The sequence below is a fragment of the Physeter macrocephalus genome, chromosome 7 (genome assembly GCF_002837175.3).
Source record: "Physeter macrocephalus isolate SW-GA chromosome 7, ASM283717v5, whole genome shotgun sequence".
NCBI classification, from domain to species: domain Eukaryota; kingdom Metazoa; phylum Chordata; class Mammalia; order Artiodactyla; family Physeteridae; genus Physeter; species Physeter macrocephalus.
In genome coordinates this window covers 147,637,558-147,638,363 of record NC_041220.1, presented here as the reverse complement: position 1 = coordinate 147,638,363, position 806 = coordinate 147,637,558, and the positions used below count along the sequence as shown (strand labels likewise).

Below are 806 nucleotides of genomic sequence, written 5' to 3'. Positions count from 1 at the left end.
TCCCCTCCTCTCCCTTCCCCCTCCCCTCCTCTCCCCTCCCCTCCCCCGCTCTCCATACACTTCCAGTCCAACCCCCAGATCAGACGTCTGACATCTGGAACCGTTAAGATAATGATTCTGTGCTGTTTCGGGGCCACTAAGTCGTGGTGATTTTTTATGTCCGTAAGAGGAAACTAGCACACGCCCCAAATGCATCTGCCCTGGGTGCCCAGTTTCTGCAGGGAGAGTGATGTTCGGACAGTGTGCCTTGTATGTCCCTGTTCAGCTTGACTCTGCACCTGCTCTCGGGATGAATATTCTCCAGTTGCCCTGTAGCTCTGCAGCCTTGGGCCCGGGAATGCCTGGTCCCCGAGGAACCCACCCTTCCTGCCTGGATGGGGCAGTCCCTGCTGACCACACCCTGGGGGCATTCCGCCAACACAGCCAGCTCTGTACGACCACTAGTCATTTCTCGGCTCTTCCTAGACTTTTACGGGACAAAGACCCTCTCCTTTCCCAGCCATCCAGGGAAAGACTCATTCCCCGCACTTCTGGGGACGGAGGGAAACCCACCAGATCAGGTGGGAAGGGTGACAGGCTTGAGGTTAAAGTTCATCTCCAGCCAGAATTCCTCAGCCCTGACCTGAGACCTCACAGCGCTCCACACCTCTATTAGGGGAAAGTCACCTGCTTGAGAGCCTTTTAATTTTATTTATTTATTTATTTATTTGCGGTACGCGGGCCTCTCACTGTTGTGGCCTCTCCCGTTGCAGAGCACAGGCTCCGGACGCGCAGGCTCAGCGGCCATGGCTCACGGGCCCCGCCGC

The 806-nt window shown here is 56.6% G+C and overlaps 1 protein-coding gene across 2 annotated transcripts in view; it reads right to left on the bottom strand.

The window, feature by feature from the left end:
• The window catches only part of GYG2 (glycogenin 2), a 46,692-nt gene that overhangs the window by 3,427 nt on the left and 42,459 nt on the right, over positions 1–806 (bottom strand). The window lies entirely within an intron of this gene.